At 44.1% G+C, this 27455-nt stretch overlaps 1 protein-coding gene across 6 annotated transcripts in view; it reads right to left on the bottom strand.

Annotated features, from left to right (window-relative positions):
• The window catches only part of CDK19 (cyclin dependent kinase 19), a 1825462-nt gene that overhangs the window by 694558 nt on the left and 1103449 nt on the right, over positions 1–27455 (bottom strand). The gene's annotated exons all lie outside the window — the stretch shown is intronic.

Below are 27455 nucleotides of genomic sequence, written 5' to 3' on the forward strand. Positions count from 1 at the left end.
GCTGCAGTGGTCACTCCAAAGGCAGAGACTGTAGATTAGACAAGACCACAGAAGTAAATGAGGCAGTGGCCCAGCAAAGGGCTAAAAGAGGAAGACAACGGCCCATGCCTGGGTCAAGAAGGTTAGACAAAGCAAGTCCAAAACTGATCAAAGAAGAGGTACAGAAGACTGAGGCTCTAGTTACATATGGCACTAAGAAAGGGACAGCTGAGGACCTGATGGAAGAGGGCAGAACATGAAAGGGCAGAGACTGACCAAGAAAGACGAAAAGACTATTCAGAAGTCACTTGGCACTAACCCAGCCTGGGGTAAGAGATGCGTGTGGGCTAACCCACGGGAACGGTTACCTGGGGACGAACCGTGGCAGAAAACAGCACAAATTGTTGTGTACATCGCCAGGGGCACTTTAAATTGCCCAAACAACTTTATAAAAGCAAATAAAATACCTTAAATGACATCTCTGTGTCAATATCATATGTAGCGCTTTTTGCATCTGGTCATACACATAATGTTCTGTAAACCTCTTCATATATTATAGAACAGTTCAGCACATTTTCCAAGACTTAACTGACGATTCTAAGCTCTCTTCTTTCTCTTTCGGACTTCACAGAGTGCCCGGGATCACTAGCAGGAGTGCTCCACCCTATCTGGAACCAAACAGGTATATCTGCTCTTTCTATGAGATCATTAGTTCAGTCTTTATTTCCTGTGTTAGAGACTTTTTCTCGACTTTTTCAGCTTCTTCCATCCTTTTGCAGCTTGAGGGGCTAGAAGTACATGGATTCTCTGGGCCTCATTATGAGTATGCTGGTCCGGTAACAACGGTGCCGGTAAGCTATCAGCACTGTGGTTACCGGACCGGCACACAACGAGTTCTGCGTTCGGGTGGCATTCCGCCCGCCAGGTCTGACCTGGTGGCCGGAAAGGCACCCACTCGCAGGCTTTGACGGTTGCACCGGCACTGTTGCACACAGTTTTGGTGCATCCGTCCTCCCCATTCCGATGGAGTCCTATGGGACTCGAATGGGAATGGGGATTCACTTTTTCCGGCGCCTGGCTTCAGGGACCCCCCTCTGTCTCTTATACGGCAGTAATGTTTTTGAGTGCTGGTTTCTTTCAACTCTTTTCCAATAATCAGCCACAATCTAGCCGGAGTAATCGATAATGGCACCATGGCAAATTGAGTCAATTTCTTCTCTTTTCTGTATAGTCCTGTGTTCTCTCCGTCTTTGTGTTTTTGTCGCGCCCTGATGCTCCCGAGCTCCGGCGTGTTACAAATATATAAATAAATAAGAGCAGTCCCAACAAAGTCAGAGTTGGTCCTAATGAAGAAATTCCTTGGAATATATAAATCTCTCCAAGTGGAGTTTGCACAGGGGAGTTAAAGATGAACATGACGTCAAGACATATCTGTTGGTGTCAAACTCTTTCTTGACTTTGTAAAACTGGCAATATCATTAAAAAAGATTGATGCCATACCAGCTACCACATACAGCTGCATGTTGGAAGCCAGTGGAATCTCATAAGAAGCAATGTCCTTCTATAACGAGGGGAAGCCAACTGTAGTAGGTAAGCCCGAGGACTCAAATTTATGAGGTTGTTGCTTCTCGTCATAATATTGTTTGATTGTCCACATAGACTTCGTCAACGTCTATTTTCTAGATTTCTAGAGCTTAGGGTCTGCACTTTCAACACCTCCCTATGCTACATTCACGCTGTGCTCCCAAGATATTGAGAGCTAGATGCCAGTGGTGTTTTGGGGTCTTACATTTTCTCTCCGGCTTTGCCCATTTAAGAAGGGTTTGAGAAGACTGTTCACCATCTCCTTTAATCTGCCTTTCAGGGTGTCCGATTTTTCTTCTAGTGTTATTACCCTTTCAATCATCTTATCAAATTTCCTTCCAGCCTTGGGATCGATTTCTATATCCAAATCTAAATCTTGGTCTAAATGATCCTCTGGAAGCACAGGCAGGTTTCCTAGTCAACTACATGACAGCCCATGGTTTCTCTCATCGAATTAGCACACCCACCCATGAAAAAGGTCGTACTTTAAACTGGATTGCTGACACCAACTGTTTCACGGACATTATATCTAATACACCCTGACCATAACACCATCATTTTCTCCACCACCATAATATCTGAACCTGCCAAACTTCCTCCACTCACACCTATGTTAACATCCAGAAGTTTCAAAAATATCTATCGTGACAACATGCTGCCCCTATCGCACCTCACAAAGTCCTCCTACCTGGATGATGATCCCTCCTCACTAGTCAACCTGTACAATGAAACTATGCTAACAGCCGTGGACAAAGTTGCTCCCCTGAAATCCAAAAAAGTGAAACCTAAAGTTCACACCAACGTATGGTTCACCTCAGACATACAAACTCTGCAAGCAACCAAATGGTCTGCCGAATGTAGCTGGCGAAAATAGCCAACTCCGACAAACAAAGCCCTCTTACAGACTCTAGCTTACAGTTATAAGAAAGCCATCACCAAAGCTAAAAGTAACTTATACAATCTCAGAATCCAGAATACCCAATCAAGCCCTAGGGAATTATTCGCCATTCTCTGTGAGCTGTAATCACCAGCCCCATTCCTGGACCACTCCATCAAAGACCAGCAATGGTGCACTAATGTGCAAAAAGCCCTAGCAGACAAAATCACCCTTCTCCAAAGCAAAATCGAAAACAAAAAATCCAAACTCAACCTTGACCCTGCCCACCAAACTACAACCTCGACCCTAGAACCACATGTTATCAACAAATTCACGTTCATGCCAGTGACCACAGTAGAAACATTCAATATCATCAACGGGCTTAAACCGTCAAGATGCAAAGGCGACACCTGTCCTGCCACCCTTATAAAAGAATACGCAAACAAAGTAGCTTCACTCATCACCACTATCATCAAATGTTCGTTTGCCTCCAATTCAATACCTGACCAGCTAAAAGAAGCCTGGGTACTACCTTTGCTAAAAAAAAACGTACTTGGACCCTAATATTACAGCTACTTTTGACCTATTACCACAGTCCCATTTCTATTAAAAATCATCGCCCGTGCAGTTTACCTGCAGATTCACCAATTCTTGGAAACTAACAAACTTCTAGGACTGAGACAATCTGGATTTAGACCCGGCCATGGAACAGAGACAGCTCTACTGGACTTAAAAACACAAATGGACCAATTCAAGGACAGAGGAGACCTATGCATCCTTCTCTTACTAGACCTCTCTGCAGCTTTTGATTTGGTCAACCATAAGATCTTGTCACCACCTCAAAACTGCGGTCCACTTCTCCTCTGAAGCCATCAAATGGATAGAATCCTTTCTTTCCAATCACATAATCGCAGCTTCCCCATTAACATGTGGTGTACCGCAAGGCTCATGCGTATCACCAACATTGTACAATGCCTTTACAAAGCTCTTGTTTGACAAACTTGACAATATGGGTATCACATATACCAACTATGCGGATGATACGCAAATACTAATACCTATATCAGGCTGCTATGACACTGACACCTACAACCTCAACAAAATGTACCTTGCCATCCAGGTCTAGATGGCCCAAAATTAATTATGCCTCAACGATGACAAGACAGTTAATCCTAATAGAATAGGAAACAAATCCAAGTTAAATAATCTACCAAAACAATACGAATCCTTCAATATTGATGGCAACACGATCAATGTCGCCAACAAAATAATAACACTGGGGGTCTACATCGACTCCTCTCTCACCCTAACCAGACAGGTCAATGCAACTGTCCCTTCTGCAGCCTACACATCTAAACTTATTAGATCTAGTAGAGCCTTCCTCTTGACAGACAATAGCATTACCTTAGCAAGAGCACTGATCCTTTCGATGATAGATTACTACAATTCCCTATTTGCAGGCTCTAGTATTAGAAACATCAAAAAACTCCAAATAGCACAAAATAATGCTATCAGAGCTGTGCTGAACATTCCCAAGAATGAGCCCATCTCGTCAACCAGGCAACACATCCATTGGCTACCGGTCCATGATAGGATCAAATTTAAAATTCTCACTTCCACCCACAAATACCTCGCCAACAATGCACCAACTTACCTGAGTAACCAATTTGTCAGAACTCAATCTAACAGACCCACTCAAGCTTCACTCACTAACCTCATTGCGACACCAAGATTTAAGAGAAAGAAAGCAAGTGGGTCCAGTTTCCCGGTAGTAACAGCCAAACTATGGAACACATTGCTACCACAATTGAGAAATGACCCATCCCTGTGGTCTTTCAGAAAAAGCATGAAAACTAGACTATTCAACCTAGACGCCCAACAATGAGATGCCAGGTCTAGGCGAGACAGCCTACTCCTAATCAACTATCCTTTATAGTGAAACTACCTATCCAGGCCCATAACTTCTAGCGCATAGCACCTATAGCACCTCCACCATGTTTAATAATGGCACAACAGAGATGTCATGACTGTATTGTATATCTGCTCTGATGTATTATGTAATGTATATGCTGAAGTATATCTGTACTCCTTTGTAACCAATCTCTTAGGTTTTAGCGCTTAGATGCCTTTGGGCTATGCACGCTTTATAAATGTCAAATAAACAAAATAAATAAAGATTGTAGGTTTGAGTCCTGTAGGGGTATATGGCGTGGAAGTGAACTGGTTTGGTAATCTATATTCTAATTTAGAATGTATAATGCCACATAATTCTAATAAATTCCACATCTGGAGCATTTCATTTGATGATGAAATAACCTTAGATGTACTATTTGGAGATACTGTGATCTCAGCACCCATTCGAAATTGTAATGCAAATTTCCTATAGGATCATTAGAGTCTTGTTGTAGGTCATTCTGTGAAGCAAAAGACTATGAGCCTCATTACGAGGTTGTCGGTAAAACCCACCGGTAGCTGGCGGGTTACCGGCAACCCCTTGTAACACTGCTACCGCTGCAGGACATCCCGGTGCTACCGGGATATCACAGGCGGCAGCGGTACGGCAAGTTCCCATTCCCATGGAGTCCAATAGAACTACATGGGAACGGGAAACCTGTAGCACCGGCACCATTAGTAACGGTGCTGGTGCTTCAGTGAAAAAGCCTGACTTGCCGGGAGATCCGTGGCTCCGACTGGCAGACTCAAAGTGAACCGGTCCGGAAAAGGTGCCAGTAACTTTTAACTGGCACCTTTATTTCCAGACCGGCTCACTTGAAATGAGGGCCTATGGTTACTGCTCTTGGGGACCTGCCATGTATATAGTAGAGAATTGAGGAATGTTACAGTCTTGTGGAATGTGTGCCAAAACAAATGGATCCAGGGAAAATGCTAGTGGAATATTATGACCAATGCCTACCTTGAAAGAACAATGACTGGTTTACCCCCAGCCTTACCTTCCTTTAAATGACACTTGCTACTTACTGATGATAACATCAAATAATATACCTGTCATCCACCAGCCTTACCTGATCCCTGGTCCAGTGGGAAAATTTGATGAGGTAAGGCCAATCCTTCTGAGACTCCACAATGTCTCTGAGGTTGATTTAAATAACACTCTGTAAGCAAGTAGAAACCCAGAGGAATCACAGACAAAGTGGAAGAAAAAGCAGTTGGCAGAAAAAACCTCTAGTCCGATGAGTCTTCTCAGACGAGGAAAAAGAAGGTAGATAAGCCGATGGGCATTGGGATCCTTGATAGTAGGAAAGCAAACAAGGAGAGAGGGCTACCATAGGTCCAGGAAGGAAGCCAGGATTTGAACAAAAGGAGGCAGGAAGGGAAGAGAAACCAAACTAGGATGGACATGGCATGGGGGTAGTATGTCACAAGGAATGGAGAGAGGAAAGGGACTCACTAGCATTCACGGCAAGCATCCAGCTAAAACTTCGCTTTGCGTCTCAATGCTCCGTGATTACACTGATCGAAGTGTCTTGTTTCCTGGTTGCGCTGTGATAGGCCAAGAGTCAATGCATCAGCATGCCCATGACGCAGACGTGATGGCTGTACAGAAAGGGCAGGCACCTGACCTTTGTCCCATACAGCCAAGGGCAACGTCCTTGAGTAAGAGGCATTATTATTTCTCACATTAAGGGCACTCATCTACCAATCTCAGAATGATGAAAGGCTGAGCATCCTCACCGTGATTTAAACCTTTGACTTGCAGGTCCATGGGTGAGTGCATGGCTTACTCAGCAATCTTACAATTGGGTGACTGACTCCGCCTCAGCCCCACCAATCTTTCAAAGGCACTGGACTGAAAGATCACTTAAGTCTCCGAACTGTGATCACTCAGATGAGAACCTATCTGATTTGTTAGACATTCGGTCTAATCCCTACTGGCCCTTCAGAGGCCTTCCTCTGATAAGTCGACTGCTTCTGCCTAAACCACATTGTCTTTTTAGAGGCAATGGCTTGGAGTGTGAGGTAGCTTGCAATCCATAACGAGACTGAGTCAATCACATTTAAGGCTGTTGTCTTTCAAAGACTAACAGGATTCCAGAGGAGGATAAGTAGTTTCATGAGGATGCCAAAACACCTCGTAGTTCTCCTTGTCCAGCAACATTAAGAATTATATGGCCACATAAGATCAGTTACCAAACATAATTGTTTCTTTAACCTGAGCTTACCATCATTAGCAGCAGCGTGGAACGTTTTCTTCAGCAAATATGCATTAATAAAATACAGATTATAAGATAAAAGCACAACCATATAATCACATGAGCATATACAAACATTCAATGAAAACATTAGGTTAAAACACATACATCTTACTAATATGCAATGGTCCCGTAGCTACAATGAATTCTGAACAGCCACTACATCCAAACCCTACTCCAATACTGCGAGGTAGCACAAACTACAGCAGGGTGAGCAAGAGAGCATCAAGCCCACAGCGAGAACATAAAGTGAGTTATACTCCCCACATCGCTAAGGCCGCACAAAGGCACTCCAGGGCTTCCTTACCACCCCACCTTCACGTCAGGGTCTGCACAGGTATTTGGCCAAACTGATCCTTTGAGTAAATGGCCCTAGATCACTGGTGGAAGATGAAAGATGAAAGATAGGCAGTCCATACAACAGTTGTGTACACAAATAGTCAAGGAATGCCTATCTGCTGCATTCTCAAGCCACTTATGCTCCTTTATTAGTCTGATGAATCGTTTTCAGCCCTGATTTGTCGGTAAAAAAGCAGATTTCTTATTGAGCGCAGATGTTCACAATATTATATCGATTTTAGAAAACAGCAGATTTTGAACATTTTGGAAACAACCTGCACATGTTTTCTGTAATTGTAGAATTTCCCACAGTGCCTGTAATTCAAGGCAGGGATAGAGGATACAGAATAATAAAGGAAGACAGACTCACTGCAGCCAGGGAGTTAAGCTAGTAACACACTAGGCTCATCTTTCTCAACATTGTAGAAGGTTGAAAATAAATATCTTGAGTGCAAGTTCTAAGTACGTGGATTCATTTTTTTTTTTACTTTAAACTGAACAGAGAAATAATGATGTAATATTTACTGACTAAAGTGACTGATCAAACCTTTGGAAAACGTTCCTTTAGTTCAGCATTGCAGCTCAATTAATGATATCACGGAAATTAACTTGCAAAGCATTTAGCTGGAGAGGAGAGAGTTTACCACAGTAATTGGGTAGTATGTGTATTGGCTTCTACTGTGTCATATCTGTAAATGATCTATGGCAGTGAGATAAGACCTATCCTTTGTCCACAAACTCTTGTGACAATACTATTATTGAACTGGTCTGGCCAGATCATACCTATGTAAATCGCCCGAGGACAGTTACGTTTATAGCATTACTATGGTCCAGATTAAAACCACGAAGCAGAAGAGTGCACAAAGATCAAAAGGAGATTGATCAATTAGGGGTTTGGGTGGGGAGCGTGTCAAGCTTTGGATACCTTGTAAGACTTGCTGCAACAGCACGATGGGACGTCAAATGCAAAACCATAGGCTTTCCCATCCCCTGGCATATAAGAGGCTCTCTAAACAAACGGAAAGCCACATTGGGAGGGCTCCACCAATCTGAAGGTCTCATTTGAAGGCCCTTTCTGTTGCCCCATAAAGTGCTAACAGCCAGGGATATGCCGTTTCTGCATTATTGATCACTGTAGAAAATAGATCTTTTTTTATTTTATTGTTTTTTTATAACGCTCTTAATGTATGTATGTATGTATGTATTTAATTTTTATATAGCGCCGGTAGCCCGAGGGCATCAGGGCGCTTGTACATAAAACTCTGGTACTACAAGACGGACAACACGTATGAGACAGACGATGAATACAGATACTATTGCGTAGCGAGGTCGCAAGAGAAGTCCTACGCCCAAGATCTCATCTAAAAAGGTGTGTCTTCAGCATCTTCCTAAAAGCAGAGTGATTGACTTCAGATTTAAGAGATTCGGGGACGCTGTTCCACAGTTTAGGAGCCAGCACAAGAAAGGATCTGCCCAGCCCTGTTTTTAGCTTAAACTTGGGCACGTGTAGGAGGCATTTTCCACCCGAGCGTAAGTTTCTGCTGGGGTTGTAGGGCACTATGTGAGTTTTCAAGTAGGCAGGCGCTGTGCCATAAAGGCACTTGTGTACCAGGCAGAGGGCTTTGAACTTGATACGCTCTTCTACTCTGAGCCAGTGCAGAGCACGCCTCTCTTCAGTAACATGGTCTTTCCTTTTCAGATTTTTCACTAATCTGACCGCGTTGTTCTGGATCACCTGACAACTAGATAGATCCTTGGATTCGGCCCCCAACAACAGGGCGTTCCCATAGTCAAGCCGTGAGAGAATAATGGCTCTGGCTATCGTTGCCCTGTTTACTTCATTAAGCAGTGGTTTGATTGCTTTCATAAGCCTGAGATAGTATGCCGAGTTTTTTTGGAGGAAGTTAGTCTGGGCGTGAGAGTCAACGACTGAGTCGACCATCATACCCAGAGTCTTCACCTTGGAAACCACCTGGATAGTGGCGTTTTTAATTTGAAAAAAGTTGTACTCTGCTCCTAGTTTTTCCAACTGACGACTGGAGCCAAACAACATCAATTCGGTTTTAGAGTCGTTCAGGCACATCCAGTTTGCCTGCATCCAGTCGTCAATTAACTTGTAAACCTTGGTGAGCGCTTCGCTGTCCGTGGCATGATTCCTACCCCCCAACTCCAAAATGAGTTGGGTGTCATCTGCGTAATTTGTAAATGACACTCCGGCTTTCACCAGAAGGCTGCACAAAGTGCGCATATATATGTTAAAAAGCATTGGGGATAGGCTAGCCCCTTGAGGCACTCCGAATATGATGTCACATGGGTCGGAGAAACTGCTACCCCAGTGTATTCTCGCTTGGCGGTTGGAGAGAAAGGATATGAGCCAATCGATGGCTCCCTCCGAGCAACCAACGTTCTCCCTAAGCGCCTTGATGAGAAGGTGGTGATCCACCAAATCAAATGCTGCACTAAGGTCTAAAAGCATCAGCATCCCCAATTTGTTGTCGTCCAGCATAGTCAGCATCTGATTCTGCAGGTCTAGCATAGCTGTTTCAGTGCTGTGGGATGCTCTAAGTTCGGTTTCTATGCGCTGATCCGGCATTCGAACCCCCAGCATGTTGCCCCTGTGCTATCCTCCGTTCACATACTCTGTTCAGGTACTCTAAGAACTTACACAGGTGTGTTGTGCCACAGCGACTATATTTTACAGCTGAAGCTGGGGCAAGGAAATTGGAAAAAAACATAATTATGGAGGATGGCTCTCGCTCACTTTTGCCGAACAGCAACTTTACCGAATTCGGTTTTACTGTATTTTTTGGGCAATTTTTTTTGTCACAAACAGATTTATGGTAAGTTGGGGTAAGGTATATAATGGGGGGAGGTGTAAGGGGTGGAGGGTGTGAGGGGATTTCTTCCTCCCCCTCCATCCCTGCTGTTTCTTGTTAAAACATTAAATCAGAAATTCAGCAAAACAAATGCAGCAAACCTTAATAGAACCCTCTTATGTACATTGCTTGGGAACGCATTTGATGGAAGTTCTCTCATTAGAGGACATTTTAGGTAGACCCGGGCTTGCAGAATCAACTTTTGTAAACAATGCACACAAATGTTTGTACACCCCAGAACTTCTGGCACAAAAGCTTATTGAAGTAATCGAATATGTCTATTGACTGAAGTTGACTAGGGCATTAAAGTGCAATAAGTAAGAGCATTATGCACTTCCCCATTATACAGACGATAACACGTCTCAAGTCGTGGTAGATTACATGAAAGGGGCACCTCTCGTTAATCCGAACATACATCGCTTTCTAATATGATACCCCTTTTGGCGATGATAAATACAGACATTCATGAAAAGAAGCAACAATCGAAATAATTTCAACTAGCTGAACATTATGCATCTATCATGCTTCAGTGTAGCGCTCTCTCCCTCTCAGGTGATCTCTCACTCTCTGTGCTCTTTTGCCCTATGTCTCTCTGTCTCTATCTTTCTATTTCGGTGAGGGTTGCCTTGTCAAGTACGAGTTTGCTAAGGTCACCCCAGCCGTTGCTGACAGTTGTGTCACCAGATATGTTGTGCTTTTCTTTTGCGCAAGCAGTTATTACAAAATAAAAAATGGATATGTAATTGTACTAACATTGTAAACTGGTGATCACTTGCAGTATATAGTTTAGTTATAATAAGAATGTTACAATTGTCTTCCTGAGCAAAGCACATTATCAAAACCTACAATAACCATGTAAATAGTTTTGTGTTAAAAGATTATCATCCTAAAATGGTCAGTCTGGTACCCTCCTCCCATATTGCGATCTTTCACAATACCCCTATGAAAAAAGGGAAGGGGACAAATGGCACCAGTGAGGGGTCTAAAAACAAAGGGTATTTTGAGAATATAGGAAAGATCAGATATTTGTATTTGACAAATATGTCTATGATAAAAAAAGGGTTGTATTCTTGAATCATTAAGTGTATAATGCACATTGGCCTTTGTGCAATTTTAAAAATGGGTTTGAACATTGAACCATACATACTTATTAAGACAGCCTCAGGATTTGGATTTGAGGATAAAATGGCTGTGATGTCAGTTACCCCACTGTGTCCCAAGGATGTAGTATGAAGATGTTCAGCCAGGTCCCAAAGTAAGAATGTCTGTACACATGCTGTGAGATGGCCGATACATGCCACACATGGCGCTGCAAAGTTGCAGTCAACAACATACTTGTATTGAATCGGTTTTCAGGGAAGGGGTTGGTGTAAAAGCCTACAGGAACCAAGGGGGTAGTAAGAAATAATAAGGATGTTCCTACAGAAAAGAATCGTAGGACTATGGCAATAAAAAGGTGGGAGGTTTGCTCAGGTGTTGCACTCCTCCAAACTAGACTATCCCACTAATGAAGTATTAACCTAGTCTGAAGAGTCTGTGTCGCTCCAGGGAACCCCTAATCCACAGAAGAATGTTCAATGCAGTGGCCAACAGAAAAGTTCCCAAACCGTATTCTTGACAATTCCTTGGTATGCTGCTTGCCCAAAGCTATATAACAAATGCCTTGGCCAACAAAAGTGTTCACAAAAACTAGTCTTAAATGCTCAATTATAGTCCAACACAACAAAACAGAAACACATTTCTGTGAGAAGAAGTTAGCACAATCTGGGATCTGCGCCAGTCTCTGTTTTCAGCAGGTTTCTGAAGACCTCTCCAAGGTTTCAAGGTCCAGTGATTCCCCTTCTTAAGCTTCTCCTCAACCTCATCGCATTTATTTGTAGGCCTTTCTCGTAGACATTGAGTTTCTCAGCATTCACACCAGGCCTCTGCCAGACTTGACGTTTGGTCGAACAAGAATTTCTCCCCCTCACTCAGGGTGGTTTTAGGGAAGACAATATTGTCTTACCCTCGTGCCAGGGTACACCTTCGATGCTTCAAAGAAATTACCTAATCCTCAGGCCTTCCTTTAGGACTCTACTCTGCTTTCCATAATCCCTCTCTAGTCCTTCACCACTATGTCTGGTGCTAAGATTCTTGGCGTGCTGAAACCCAGGGATGCTCTCTGCAGCCTCCAGAACTATTCCTGTCCAGGAAGTGGTTTCCCTGTGTATCCAGGGACCGTTCAAATGTACATCTGCTTCTTCCCAGTCTTTGCCTGCGTTAAGGCTTTCACCACCTCTTTTTATACTTCTCCTGCGCGAAGGGGTTTTGTGAGTTGGCCTAGGACTGTTTTTAAGGCATGTGTCGTATGATTGGGTTGATGGTTCTGCTTGAGGTCTTTACAATAGCATCTATTTTCAGTTCAGCGAGTTGGTGAGGTGCTGATCTAAAGGTCATTTCTGAGCCTTCAGGGTGCTCTATTGTTTCGGCAACCCCATTGGAATTTCATGAGGAATGGCCAGAGCCCCCTGCTGCTCTTAAACGCAAGATGTTTCATCTCCCTGTGATAGGTAAGAACTCTTCCTGGTCTCATCGCAGTTCACACCAAGTCATGCTTGATGGCCCATCTATTTCCGTGGGTGAAGGTTTCTCCGACTAAGAAGTCATAAGATAGTTTTTTTTTTTTAACCAGTGCATCATAAAAGTCGGTATTCCTATTTGGAGTGTTATTTGCTGTTGGAATATCGTATGGATGGAAGCCTTACCTTGCTTACTCCAGTGTTAATAAGAATTGTTTTTACTGATAGCTGCTGGAACATGTAGTTCGGTTTTACTCTTTTTGGTATTGGCCCGCTTGATTTGGTGTAAGAAATACTGTGTCTCTGCCAGGGGGACGAGCCAGTGGGATCCGGCTCAATACAACTTCTGGGAGGCACATCGGTAGCGGCTGATCCAGCACTGTCCCTTGTATATCCCTACCCTCACACCATAGAATGGGGAGTTCTGAAAAGTCACCACAATGCCCAGTTCCCAAAGCACAAACAGACTAAGGGCCTCATTACACGGAAGGCGGTAATGGTTAACGGCCACCGTTAATGGTAACGGTGACCGTTAACCATTACCGCCTTACTACGAGGTCCCTTAGCGGGTTGGTGCTTTAACGCCTGCTTTTTGCAGGCGTTAAATACCAACCCGCTAAGGGACCTCGGAGCTAATTACGGCACCGCAAAATTGCGGTGCCGTAAATTATCGCCTTCCCCATTCCTATAGCGCCCTATGGGGCAGAAATGGGAATGGGGAAGGGCAATGGCGGAAGGGGGATTTACCGCCCCTCCAACCTTGGAATGGGGCGGTAAATCCCCTTTCCGCCAAGGCGGTGCCGGTATTTTACCGGCATGAGCCATGGCGCTAATAGCGCCATGGCTCACCGCCTTCTGTGTAATGAGTCCCTAAGAGAATTATATTTATAGGATAGAGCAATACAAGGACACATTTTTCCGGCTGCATCAGACTGCCAGCCTTGGGTCAAGAGTAGTAACACTATATGGGTCACAAAGTTATTTACATTACTTCAATATCACAGTCCAGACACAAGGACATAAATAAGAAACACTGATCAAGCATTCTTTGTTTAAGTCTTGGAAATGGTGGGTAATGTTAATAATCAAGGGCACCTTTACTGTCTAAATAAAGCATACTGTTGGAGCTGTGCATGTATGTCATAATATCAAATCTGCGATATGGTTGACAGATGAGCCAATGTCATCAGGGACATCATGCTGGCTTTTATTTCTCCATCAATTGCATTCTGGGAGTTGTAGTCATGGGATATGTCAAATGAATAAAATGAACTAAGGCAAAATAGAAGGGTAGTACTCGAAAAGGGTGTCCCGGGTGACATGGAGGTCTCTGGTAACCACATGCTTAATAAAAGCCAGCAATGTTGCAGCCAATTTTGAACTCGCATTCTCCCAATTCGATCACATTCGCTCCTCTGCCTAAAAATCCAAGGCTAATTTAGAGAAACTGAACTATCATTACAAAACTGTTACGGCAATTTAGGTATGCTTTTCAGTAGCAAGCATACCGCTGTATTTAGGACACTAAAATAGCTCTACCACGACGCACAGAGGACACTTGTGCCATTTCCAAAGACTGTGGAAGCATTTGAAGTGTCTTACGGTTATTCACATTATTTTGAGAGCCCTGCTCCTATCTGCAAGCAAATAACCAGCAGAATAGACTAAACAAAAGCACGCAGACTAACTGGCTCGTTTTAAAAATCAACATCATTTCGAGGTCACATAGGTTACATTTTAGGCAAAAACAAAATCCTTTTTTGTCGCATTGTTGCCTTGGTGAAAGGAGAGTAAGATATTTCGACAGTTTGCATTCAGGACTTTATGCAAAACTCCAAAGTGCACCTCAGAGCCTACACTGTTTCCAGAAATTGGATGGAAGCAATTTAGTGATCAAGTTCTTGCATGAGACTTTTGTCATAGAGACTGGCCCATCTGCATGTACAAATCTCACCCGATGTTATATACAGCAAACTCTTTGCAACTTCAAAGCATACCTATAGACTACGCCTGTCATGCAGGTATGTGCTTTTTTTGAAAACTCATCACTGAAGTATCTACTTCTAACTATCTACCCATTAGTATTAGTATTTAAACATCAGTGAACACATAAGTCAGTGGGGGGAAGGGCATAAACAAAACTCAATCAACAGCCAGCAATCAATCTCTCTCTCTCTCACCTAGCTTCAACATTGTATTTGGAAATACATGAACTTATTTCAGAAATTTGAAAAAGGGTGTATTTTGACAGCAAGCACATTATAAAGGAGTGCGGTGGCCACGTTTGCATGGAAGTAGAACCATGCTCTCCCCATAACAGCCACTCCCACGATCGACCATTAACTTCAGCTATCCTTAGCCAAAGTTATTTATTTCATTTTTTATTTATTGTGATTGGTTACATAAAGAAACCACACTTTAAAAAAAAAAAATTATGGCGTTTTGGCTTGAACCAAACCTTTTACAAATACTTATTTAACAATTAAACATCCATTAATTTAAAAAAAGAAAAACAGACATTATAGACAACAGTGTTATTACCTGTCAAGTAAAGAAAGAAAATAAAATAAAAAAAATGAACAATCAGCACCATCAAAAATCATGATCTCTCAAGCTTAGGATCCAGTTAAAATTATACAACGCATAAACATACATTTTCTATTTAATTTTCCTTTTTTGTTCTTTTTTTTCCTTTCCATAATAACCATTTAATATACTAAATCAATTATTTTTAAAAATCGAACCACAGCCACCGTAGTGCCCACCCTTTGACCGCTACGCAGTAAGGACCAAATTTGAGTATTAGAATATAAGAGAATGTGCTCGAATATGACCATAGCAGATTTCTCTATTTGCGTTGAGGCTCAGACATTTGACTAAAATGTGGAACAGTGTCTCCAGCTGCTCTGGAGCCCTCTAATATCTGCAAATACGCGCTCCATGTTCTCATTTCTCACGGGAATTGGCCTTGCTAGTGTGCAGAATATTCAGCCGGAATCTTAGAGAGATGGCTTTAAAAATTGGATCAGGAAAATATTTAAGATAGGTTGGTATGTTGCCTAACCCTTTGGTGTCTCCCTCCAAAGTTATAGAGGAGTTATAGGCCAAGAATTCTCGCTGAGTTTCGATCCAGTTAACTCACTGGAGCTTAATTTTGGCCTTTCCTGGTTGGAGAATCAAAAGGTCCATCTCAACTTCTGCTTTAGCAGCCAATTCTCGACAGTTCTGAGATCATGCCTCCACCGCATGATCACAGGACAGATCCATGGCTGCTTTGATGGTAACGAATAGAGAGCTTCCATGTCAGCTCGCACCTCCCCTGGCGGCTATGGCAACGGTGGGTGTTTCGCCAGCATTGATGTGTAGCCACGTTCCTTCTGAATGTATTATGTTGTCTAGTGTTTTTAGTGTTTTCCATCATGGCTGCTGCTGTAGGGCTTATCCCTAGTCTCATATTTCCTTTCCACACGTTGCAACCCGTTTGAATCTCTTTGGGCCAGACGCAAGTTTTCCCTTGCAAAAAGCCATTACTGTGCTCTGCTTTCCTTCTGTGTTTATTTTGCTTGCCGAACCTTCCGTTCTGTGTCGCCTTTCTTTTCCCTATCCCCTATACTTTGCTTCCTTCTTTTTTCATGTCGGCTGCCCGAACTCCTCCTTTGTTCGCTACTTTTCTTTTTTGGGGGGTTTCCTTATGCGACACCTTCTCATTTTCCCACTGCATTCCTTACCTCATATTGCACTGGGCATCTAGGTTGTATCCTTGCATTATCCTGTTTTGCTTAGAGGATTCCAGAACATTTGTATACACAAAGCCATTGCTTATCATCTGTGTTCTCCCTGGAAGGATACAAAGGTCTGTGTGTATTCTGGATCAAGTCTACCTTGTGAACACAGGTTTTTTTTATGCCTTGAGGCTTTTTCCCCTGCTTCTGGGAGGTTGCCTCTTACCTAGAGGATATATTTTTCTGGCATAGTGGCAGCTCCTCGTGGCAGACCCTACCTTTTCAAGGAGTGATGAACCACCCGGGGTAAGAAACCGCAGCTCCAGTTGAAGACTACACCTCTACATAATCAGTAGAAGACTCTGGTGAGGAGTAAGGGGGCATTCTTGACATTCCATCACCCATCAAGTACTTGATCAAAACAAGATGGCTTTCCAACTCGCACTCAATTGCAACAACAGATCCCACTCCAACCATGTAAATTGGATTGGGATAGAACTTGGAAGCGATAACTTTTTTCCAAAATAGGCCTTCTATCCTATTCCAGATTGTTTTATGAGTACATGGAGCTATTTCTACCCCATATGTAAGCATGGGGATCACTTTGAGCATATAAAATAGTAGGGCTGGGTCCAAGGAAAATCAACCATGTTTCTTATAGATAGCCATCGCCTGGGCTGCTAGAGATTGTGTCTTCAGTTTCAAGATAGAAATATTATGCAAGTCTCTACTGTTCGTATTCATAGTAAAGCCCAGGTATCTATAGGAGTCTACACAGACAACCCGTTCATTCTATATCTGCCATTGTAAACCATTCGTTTTCTTTGATGTTGAAGCCTTTAGGATCATAATATTGGACTTCTTGACATTCATTTTTAGCGATTGTTCTCTCCGAACGATTGCAATGCATTTAATAGTCTCTGCAGACCAATTTGTGTCTAATCTATCAGGACGAGAACGTCCGCATATAGCAACCACTGAAAGGGACATCCATTCAGTCTAGGGGGGAATCTTTTAGATAACACAGAGCCCAGATCAATGGGAGATTAAACAGCGCAGGGGCCAATATGCACCCCAGGCTTGAATTCTTGTTGGAAGATTGCTTTGTTTATTTAACCTCACCCTACAAGGAGGCCCAGACTAAAGCTTTTTATTAATTGACAACAGATGTTTTGGACAATCCGAAGTGGCCATCTTCTGCCTCAATAATTGACGGTCCACACTATCAAAAGCAAGTTGGAACTTAATAAAGGCCATAGAGATCTTTCTATTGTTCTTCCGTACAATGGCCTTTAAGATGTTAAGTATGAGCCCATTTCACGATGTTCCAATGCCCTTTACAAATCCAGCCTGATGCTCATCTCGTATCCCTTTATCTTTGGTCCACTCCACCAAATCTCTCAAAATAATTGGGGCAAATATCTTACCCGAAGCGTCCAAAAGGGCGATAGGTCTATAGTTCATTGGATTCGACCCATCACCCTTTTTAAATATTGGAATTAGGATTGCTTCTTTCCAAGACAAAGGGGGGATTTGTGATTTCACAATCTGTGTAAAGATTGTGAATAAAAACATTACCCATACCTCGATATGCTATTTTAGCATCAGGTTGGTTAGCCCGTCGGGGCCAGGGGCCCTAAATATACTGCTTTTGATAATTAAAGCCCATATTTCATTATTTTCAATGATTAACGGCCAATGAGCTACTAATGGGTTTGGAAGTTTATTCATCACAGAAAACTCACTTGTAAAAATAGTTGAGAAATGCTTAACATATCTCTATTCCACAACCTAATTGTCAATGGCCGTGCCGTCAGAAGCAGGAATGTTTTTAATAAATTTCTGTGTTTCTGGCACATTTCGCGAAGAGAGAGCCCTCATCCTTATTTCAGCATCATTTTGAAATAGTTGCCTTTAATGCCCTCTCTACCGATTTGGGGTTGAATGCCCAAAGCGGAAATGTTCGAGGGAGAAAAGACTGACTATTATTTTTTCAAAATAATCTTTGGTCTTTTCTCCCCTGAACATTACCGACTTACTCAAACCCCTACCCACACCCCCAACACACCCTACCCAAACCAACACTCACACTCCCAATCCCCCTACTTACCTTGCATTCCGTCTCGCCGTGTCGCTACAACACTTGTTCCCTTTCACTTCCGTGATCGGGAACCGGCGCCGCATGGTCATTCCTTTTTTTTCTTTTTGGTCGGGTCAGCTGCAGGGGTCCCTCCTGCAACCCCTGCTCACTATACTGTAGAGTATAGTGAGCGGTCGGTTGCGGGGGACACCTATGCAGCCTTTTTTTGGGGGGGGACTGCATGACAGCTGTGGGGGACACCCAAGCAACCCCCTCTCACAGTATAGTGAGCAGGGGTCACGGGGGACACTCCTGCGCCCTTTTTTGGGGTGGCTGCGGGGGACACTCCTGCTCAAAATTTAGCGGGCAAGGGTATGGGGGACAGCCCCGCAGCCTACAGCACTGAATGCGTGATCTGGTCAAACTTTTCGGCCGTTTGGAATTTTAAAACGGCCGAAAATCGGCTAAATCACGCAATCAGACATTTATTTACGGTCATTTTGGCCTAAACGCCTCTACCAATTCTTATAATAGAACTTTAGTTTCTTTATTTTTTCATTCTCCCTTTAGCTGTCACACCTGCGGTACAATCCGCACTGCACCACTTGCGTTACCCCCATCTACAGGAGCGAAGATTGCGGAGAACGGCTCCTTTCTGGCAACGCGGGAGGTTGCTAGGGAAACAGATTGTTGTCGCAAGGTCACGTGACTGATCAGCTGACCGCACTGCTGTAGCTCGACAGGCCTCCTCAATTCACGTTCAAGTGTCCATAAAGGAGTCCGTAACGCTGGAGTTGGTGCTTCTTATTAGCGTTACTTTTCCTAATTACTTACTGCCGTACACTTTGTGAAACCAACCTTGGATATCCATATACCACCATTCTTTTGTCTCTCCCTTGTTACCTGGTTTTGACCTTCTGGTTTCCGACCCGGACCATCTTTGACCCAGCGCTCCACTTCCTTCCTGGAGCTCCTTGATGCTTACTCCCGCACTGTGCTTCCACGTCCAGTAAGGATCCCATCTTCGAGCTGCACTTACCTGTTACCGTGTCCGCAGCATACTGCCTTTTCACAGGACCCAAGGCAAGAACACTGCCATCGCGGAAACCACCCGCTCCCTCTACCGTGGACATTGATCAGTTGAGGCCAGCTGCAGACCCTCCGCATCTGGTAACCGGTAAGGCTGAAACTGTACTTTTCCATCTGGGGTTGTTCCTCCACACTACTATCCTCTGTACAAATCACTCCTAAGTTCCTTATACTAAAACTGTTCATCCTCAACGTAACCGGATATTATCTGAGCACATCTGTATACTGAATCTGTTCATCTTCAACTTACTGGATCTTAATCAAGAATCAACAGTGCAATAAACGAACGCTCTACTGTAGATGTTGCACCATCCCGTACCTAGCAGCGGACCTCGTTCCGTCCGGGGAGATCCCTGTACTAACCTTCCCTTTTCTTATTTTATCCTACCATTGTCTCCATACTTAGGTACTTCTTTAGACTATAGAGGGTAAGCTTTGGTATTTCTCCTATTGTTCCTCTCCAGACTCCTCTCTCTGACCCTAGCGAATATAAACATTCCCTTTTCCCGTAGGTACGACCAGCCTACCATCACCTGTATTACAGGTAGTGACCCTAGCAGTAGATCTGTGTTCAATCTTACTTTCTTATCCACTCAGTTCTAACCATCTGTCCTTTCTTTACAGCTTGGTGGAAGCGGTGTGGGTATCCCCGCTCTTTTGGGTAATTTACCGTCTTAGCTGTTACCCTATAAAACAGCAGGATGGTCCATTGCAAAAAAGAGTTCCCTCAGTGAGAGGGGGCCCGGTTGGTTATTTCTCTGCTGGGGTTTACGCCAGCAGTGGCCGAAGTTTCTGGACCCACTGAACAGCTCTTGTCTGGACCTGTGCCAACGCCCCGGCCTGTCTGCACGGTGGTGAGTCTAAAATTTGCTGCCCTAATATCTGAGTGAAGTTGTTTTTTTTTCTTCCTTATTTCAATGTCATATATGCCTGTGTTTATTCATTGGTTTTTAGCCCCATTGTCTTCACACATCAGTTTCAATAGTGGGACGTAAGACTCCTGAGCCGAGTAAACAGACAGATGCTTGCATTCAATACAGTTATAGAAATTAGCATTTACATCAGTCAATGCATTTTGGTTCCATTTAAGACGGTTCTTTCCATTATTGATTGATACATTATGCACATATCTTTCTCTCAAACAATGATAACTTTTAATCACCCAAGTCACCTTCAACATTTCATGGTCGCTATGCGAGGAGGGCATTACTCGCAAAGAACTAACCAATGTTGCTATATTAGATCTAACATAAACAGTTGATAATTGACTGTTGTAGGTCCCTTGACCAAGTTGGGTTCGCAGGGATGTCACCCTTTATATTGCCGTTAAGCTGTTAGAATCCCCACTCTTTCATAAATAATGACCACTGTTCATCTGTTATTTCCACTGGTTGTAGTCCATGGAGTTGCTTCGGGAATTGCTCATCCAACCTTGCACATCTAATATCCAAATCTTCTGCTAAAAAGATCCCTCTTATTGAGCGATCTGCCCAGCATTCTTCAAGGGCAGTCATCAACGCATCCACAAAGATTAAAGTACAAATTGCAGTTGGATTCCAATACAAGTTTACTAGCACAATTGTGCCTAAACCTGACAATGTATCCTTATCACAGAATACTTTAGCTGCTTGTATGAAGGCGCTAGGTGATGACCATTCCTGCACTTGTATTCCTATGTTGTTGCGGACTATGATCAACAGCCCAGATGACGGGTGCCCATTGGGTACTTTCAATGCAGGATTTAACAATGTGGAGAATCTGTCAAGTATCGGTGGGAACAATAACCAGGTCTCCTGTACTCCATCCATTGCTTGACTTGCTGAATTCAAGGTTTGCTACAACTGTGACAATTAGGAGTAAACTGATAGGTCCCTCAGGTCGGTATTGTCAGTTTCCCTGCGTTCTTCCACTATTTGCAGCATTTGAATATTTTTCAGTTTCTGTTTCTTCTTTTTGCCCACAAATGTTGGTTGATTAACCTCTTCTCTTCCGTTGGTCTCTGGAAGATGAAGCAATCCCAGAAATGTCCTCAAGCCCAACATATTAGACTTTTGTACGGCTGCTAGGATCTTAGACCTTTTCTTTAGTAATTTGTCCCTCTTGTCTTTGGATTTCTTCTCCCTCCGTTGATTAAAGATGAGATAGGTGTCTTCCACTACATCCTCTTTAGTTTCTTGAGTATCTTCTGTAGCCATCAACAGGATGCTCCCAGGCGCTTCCTGATCTTTCCCCTGTTGACTTTGCAAAATCCCGCTTTGCTGCTGTTCAGTTGGAACTTCTCTGGTTGTACTTGCCAACAACTCTGCAAATGATACATCCCTGTTTGAGGGATCAGAATTGGTAACATGCACACTGTCAGCTTTAGGTTGAGTGGCTTCATTCCATTTTTGCTTTGAATATTTATCATTTGCACATGAGGCCATCAGGAAACCCTCCGTCCATGACACTTTTGTGGCTACAGTTGTTAATAAAAGAACAAGTTACTTACCAACTGGTAACGTTCTTTCGATTGGAAGTTCCTTCAACGTATTCCTCATCTTAGATGTATTCCATCCAGCTTTGCTGCTCTTCAGAAATGTTTTCGGCAGAGGGCGCCGTGCGTCGATGTCGTCGAGTAGATGGTCCCGAGAAGGCCTCTGTGGAGGGTGACGTCATCGGGTATATAAGTAGCACACGCGGCACCCGTTGGCCTCAGTTCTGTATTTCCCCCTTTTTATCTTTGATCTTGTACTGTGTAGATTGTGCCGGCAGACAGGTATGAGCCTTGCGAGATTTGAGATGGCAATTGTTAGGGAGAATTCTCTGTTTAGGCTGACTTTCCTAACCTAGTGAGTCCCCCAGCAGCTTTGCTGGATTTTTGGGGTTTATTTTTTTCTCCTGCCAAAAGTGAGACTCTTTTACCCTCACTCTTTGGCATGATCTGAGTGTGTTTCTTTGAATCTAGATGTGTTTAATGGGCTATGGGGTCTTTTACTCCATAGGGCTTCATGTGTTTTTGTGATGTGTGTTACACACCACCCTCAGTGCAGTGACACAGGGGTGTCATAGTGACCCCCCAGTATAGACTCCATACCCTGGGACTGACTACTGTCTCCCAGGGCATGTAAAGTCACCATTGACTTTACTAGTCTTAAATTCTGAACAGAACCAGTACAAACCATCATATTGTGGACGTACTGGCTGGGGCAATTCAATTGCCCCAGGGTCTGTTAGTCGAGGGGGCACGTCCCCGTCCCCCCTGATCGAGTTTTGGCTGGTGGCAGTGGATACTACTTTTTATATTCAACCGCAAATATTTTCCTATGGGATTTCCCATTGTTTTAGGCTACTATCTTTATTTAATTATTTACGGTAGCCTCGAACATACCGCCGGTTTATTTAATTAATATTAATTCTCAGGTTGGTATTTTTTGCCAAAACTTGATTCTAAAATGGCGTTTGTGTTCTCTTCTGTGACTCCAACCCAAGTCGAGCCCTTTGTTCCACTTTTTGGCGGGCTTCTCCACAGAAGCCCTCCAAAGTGGTGCCACTCTGTCTGGGGTACTTAGGAGGGGTGGAGGGGGATTTAGGCACCCTGGACTGAGTTGCCTAGGCAACTCAAGTCGCACTCCGTCCTGATTGGCCCAAGTGGTGAGCCGGCCGGCTCACCACTTAGCATGTTTGAGTGACAGCTAGGCTGAATGAATGGGAGTTTTCTGTATAAAAGCAGGGCTTTGGGGACTGGAACTTCAGAAGTTGCCACAGGACCTAAGAATCCGACGAGGGAGAAGCTGAGCCGACCTGCCACGACACCACCACCGGTGGAGCCCTGCTGGACCGCCTCACCACTTTTCCCAACGACAGAGGAGATCTCCCGCCGGAGAGTCTTCTTCCTTTGACTGGTGGGGATAACCAGTTCCACTTCTTTTCGCCTTCCCGACGTACCTCGTAGCCGCCTTACCTGTGCCAAGCACCCCGGCAACCGGGATACCACGTTTTACCACGACTGCGAAACAAAGGTACCACCTTTAACCGGAAAACTCTGCGGCTGGTTTCTTCCCTGGTAGTGCAACGACCTTCATCTTTCCTCCAAGTCGAGATCTTCTCTTCCCCTGGGCGACGACGCAACTTGCACCCACTACCAGGAACAACTGCCACCGCTGGAGGATCCTTCCCACTTAAGGTACCGTGTCCCGCCTGGCTTCCCTTGCTACCGACTGTACGGGGTAGATTTAGCCCCCCGCTTTTGAACCTGGGTTAGCCTGGGACACCCTGGCTAAACTTTCCTAAGCCTCTCTAAACTCTTTTTTGAACTCTCTGCAAGACTTTCTAAGCCTAGTGTAACTGTGTGATCTTGGGCGCATTTGTGCTCTTCTCTCTCTAAGAGTGGGCCCAGCCTTTGGACTTTGGCTCACCAGTGACTTTTGCTCTTCTGCCTTGCTAACAGTGTTCCTGAATCTTAGAGTGGTGTACCTTTCCATATTCTGTCTTTTACCCCCCCTTTCTCACAAACTTATTGGAGTGCCATCTAGTTAAGTGCTCACCTCTGTATGAAAATAAGTAGTGTTTTACTGTGACTTATCTGATAAGGAAAAAGGGGTGTATATATTACAATAGTAACTGTGTTTAGAATATTTTACAATAAGAGTGCTGGAGTGTTTCAAACAGTGTGTTTTTAAATAAATAATTATATACTTTGATACCAAAGCTCTGGTCAGTGTTTGCTTGTATTATTGTATCTGAGTGCCTATTGTGTATACTTTGCATACTGCCTAACTCTTCTTGAGAGAAGTCTGACTGCTCAGCCACAGCTACCAGGTAAATCTGGGTGGTACGGACTGCTACCAAGTGGGTTTACTGACAAAACCTGTAGTCTTAAATCTTTTGCAGTGTTCCCTAAGGGAACTGCACAGGTTTCTGCCTAACAGCAATAACCCGGAAAAATCTACAGAAGGGTAGGCTGGGAGGGTGATGAGGAATACGTTGGAGGAATATCCAATCGAAAGAACGTTACCAGTTGGTAAGTAACTTGTTCTTCGAGTGGATTGTGTCCTCCAACGCATTCTTCATCTTAGATAGACTCCCAAAGCAGTATGGACAATTCCTCTGGAGGAGGGGGTAGATTTTTCGGTACTCTTAGATGGCTGAGTATAGTACTGCTTTTCCAAAAGTTAGCTCCCTAGACTGGGAAGCATCCAGGTTATAGAATTTTGAGAAGGTGTGTAGCGAAGACCAAGTTGCTGCTTCGCAAATGGATCTTATTGGAACACCTCTTTGAAGGGCCGTGGAGGAAGCAATGCCTCTGGTGGAATGAGCCATTAACCCTTCCGGAGGGTCTTTTTGAGCTAGTCTGTAGCATTCTGAAATGCAAAGCACAATCCAGCGTGGAATTGTCTGTTTTGTCACCGATTGACCCAGTTTCCTTCCTGTGTAACCTATAAACAGCTGGTTGTCCACTCTAAGTCTGGAAAGTCTAGAGATGTAAAAGCTTAAAGCTCTTTTCGGGTCCAACCTGTGTAATCTTTCCTCCTCCTTCGAAGGATGGGGTGGAGGATAGAATGCGGGTAAAACAATTTTCTGACTTAAATAAAAATCAGATATTACGTTTGGTAAAAATGATGGTTTTACCCTCAACACAACTCTGTCCTTATGGAACACAGTATAGGGTGGCCCAGAAGACAGTGCCTGCAATTTGCTCACTCTTCTTACTGATGTTAGAGCAACCAAGAAGGCTGTTTTCCACGTTAGTAATCTTAATGGACACGTGTGCATAGGCTCAAAAGGAGCACACATCAAGAATTTTAGGACTAAATTCAGATCCCAGATTGGTACTTGAAATGGGTGAGGAGGAAACACATTATTGACCCATTTAAGAATTGTATTATCAAAGGAATTTTGAAGTAGGAGCATTCTTCTGATGAGCGCTTGAAAATGGAAAGCGCCGCAAGGTAACCTTTTATTGTTCCAATATTCAGACCTCTATGTGCTAGGGTCAGAAGGGAAGATAATACTTCCGGAATAGAACATAGAAAAGGATCAACATTCTTTTCTCTGCACCAGTTGCAAAACATTTTCCAACGGCAACGGTATAGAGACTTTGTTGCTGGTCTTCTTGCCGAAAGCAACACCTCCATAACGTCATCTGGAAGGTTCCAATCCCTGTATCTCAGCCTTTCAGATACCAAGCATGAAGGTTGAGCGTTTTGACCTCTGGATGGAGAACCTGACCTTCCATTTGAGAGAGAAGGTTCTCTCTCTGAGGAAGACGTACTGGAGGACAGATGGACATGACTAGAAGGTCCGGGTACCACGTTCTCCTGGCCCAATCCGGGGCAATTAGGATCATGCAGCTCCGAAACCTTCTCAGCCTCCTGATGACCTGAGGAATGGCGGGAATCGGAGGGAACGCGTACAATAGTGGGAAATTCCACTCCACCATGAACGCATCCCCCAGGGCTCCTCTCGGGGGAAATTCCCTTGAGCAATACCTTTCGCATTTTCGGTTGATTCCGGTTGCAAACAGGTCTACTTGAGGGGTTCCCCAAAGGGCGAAGATCTCTTGAATGACTTCCTGAGCCAGTTCCCATTCGTGGGATACCGTGCTCTGCCTGCTCAGAGCATCTGCCGTCATATTCTATTCTCAAATGAATTGCCGTTAAAGAGATTCCCTCCTGAATCGCCCAATACCAGAGCTGCATTGCCTCTCTGCACAGGGGTAGTGACCCACGCCTCCTCTTTTGTTTAGATAGTGTATGGCCACTGTGTTGTCCGTCATTATCAGGACATTCTTTCCCCTGACAGATGGCAGGAAGGCCTTCAGCGCTAGTCCGATTACCCTCAGCTCTAAAAGGTTGATATGTAGTTTGGACTCCGATGGAGACCAACGACCGCTGATTGTCAAATTGATGGCAAATTGATGGCATGAGCTCCCCACCCCAGGAGTGAGGCGTCCGTCACTACTATGATCTCCGGCCATGGTTGCCAAAAAGGTTCTCCTTTTAGGATGTTCTCTGTACAGGTCCACCATAGAAGGTCTTTTCTGACCCTGTTCGGAATCTGAAGAAGATCTGTCATTTGACCCGAGAACTGGGACCACTGAGTCTTCAGGGCCCATTGAAGGGATCTCATCCTCAAGCGTGCCTCTGGCACCAGAAAGATGCAGGATGCCATGAGGCCGAGCAACCTTAAAAAGTCGTAAGCCTGGAGATTTTGGGCATTTTGGAATTTGGAAACCATCTGAAGAATGTCTTGAGCCCTCGACTTGGGAGGCGAGCTCTTTCCCAAGGACGTGTCTAATACAGTTCCTATGTACTGAAGCTGTTGGGAAGGTGTCATCTGTGACTTCTTGAAATTGAGGGAGAAGCCCAGTTTGTGGAGGAAGTGGCAGGTGACTTTCAGATGATCCAGTGCTTGCTCGGCAGAGCGCGCTCTGATCAACCAATCGTCCAGGTAGGGGTAGACATGAATCCCCCCTCTCCTGAGGTGCACTGCCACCACTACCATTAACTTGGTGAAGACACTCGGGGAGGAGGTCAACCCGAATGGCAGGACTCGAAACTGATAGCATCCTGGAGGTCCAATGACACCAACCAGTCCTGGAGTTGAAGGGCCTGAAGGATCTGACAAAGGGTAACCATCTTGAACTTGTACTTCCTGAGGAACTTGTTCAAGTTTCTTAAGTCCAAGATGGGTCTCAGTCCTCCGTCCTTTTTGGGGATAAAAAAATACGGGGAGTACCAACCCTTGTTCCTCTCTGCTGCAGGTACTGGTTCTATAGCACCTTTCTCCAGCAGGGTTAGAACTTCCTGCTGTAGGAGTGGGTTTGAAAGTTTCAACGGGTGTCTCCCTGGTGGATTGCTTTGAGGTTGCTTTAGAAAAGGAAGGCAATAGCCTTGGGCTATTATTTCTAGAGCCCAAACATCTGAAGTAATGGCCCGCCATTCTGGCAGATGCTGTGACAGCCTGCCTCCTACAGGTGTTTTGTGGTGCAAGTCCTCAAAGTGGTTTTGTGGCAGATGTTGCAGCTGCTGATGGCAAAGAGGCTGCAGCTGAAGCTGGCTTAGCACGTTTTCCTCGTCCACCACGAGTGGCCTTTCTTTGGCCCCTTTGACTGGCCATTCCTCTTGTCTTCCCGTATGAGGTGTAATAACGATAGGATCGT

Source organism: Ambystoma mexicanum, chromosome 4q (assembly GCF_040938575.1).
Source record: "Ambystoma mexicanum isolate Mex_15411 chromosome 4q, UKY_AmexF1_1, whole genome shotgun sequence".
NCBI lineage: Eukaryota > Metazoa > Chordata > Amphibia > Caudata > Ambystomatidae > Ambystoma > Ambystoma mexicanum.